This window comes from Colias eurytheme, chromosome 17 (assembly GCF_061535395.1).
Source record: "Colias eurytheme isolate Ceu_HAF_F1 chromosome 17, ilColEury1 Martin Lab GWU primary, whole genome shotgun sequence".
In the NCBI taxonomy this organism is placed as follows: Eukaryota; Metazoa; Arthropoda; class Insecta; order Lepidoptera; family Pieridae; genus Colias; species Colias eurytheme.
In genome coordinates this window covers 4,710,010-4,710,864 of record NC_142996.1, presented here as the reverse complement: position 1 = coordinate 4,710,864, position 855 = coordinate 4,710,010, and positions in this window count along the sequence as shown.

The following is an 855-nucleotide window of genomic DNA, read 5'->3' as shown; positions in this document are numbered from 1 at the left end:
TATAATATTTCCGTGGCATAGCATAGCACCTGTGATAGCACATCTCTGCAGGTAGAAAGACACCATAGCACAGTTGCGTACACGGTCATAAAATAGGTATTGTAAATTATATTTGTCGGGAACCATTTTGTACCGCGAGGTTGACTCGCACCTACTGTTTTTTATCCCTACTTAGTTAGGTACCTTTACACAAATGAAGTAGGTAACCCGTCATAATCTTATTTTGTATTAATTTATTTTCAGAATGACGTCACCAGCAATTAGTAAGACTCCTGAAAAACAAAAATCTGAAAGCAAATCTCCATCTCACGCATCGGTGGCCACTCAACAGGATCTCCAGGCTTCGTCGAGGTCTAACCAACAAATGCAAACAGATCCACTCGGCTGCTTTAGGATCTTCAAACTAGCGGGCCTTATGATGAAGCAAGGTTGTTAATCGCATAGTAATTAGGACGTTATGTTGCTGTTATCACAAATTGTCGAAATGAAACCTATGATGAGATTTGATTAGCCGTAGTCAGTAAACGGTTTATTTTTATATTCTTAAAAAAGATAATATTATCTTAGACCGAATAGAAACGGTTATATATCACTAGTATTTTAGTATGGAAGTGTTTAATGTTATATCAATAATAATATATGAGACTTGACAGTACTTTTTCAATAGGTAGGATGAATTATTTTTTTCCTATTTATTTATTAATAGAATTCCGAGGCGATTTCTAAAGAAAATTTCTACCAAATTGTATTAACTACCAATAGTTTGGATCAATTCCAAGTCACACACAAAATATTGTTGCCAGTATTTAAGCGTTAACATTATTGGTACACATCTTTGAAATGTTTAATGTTATG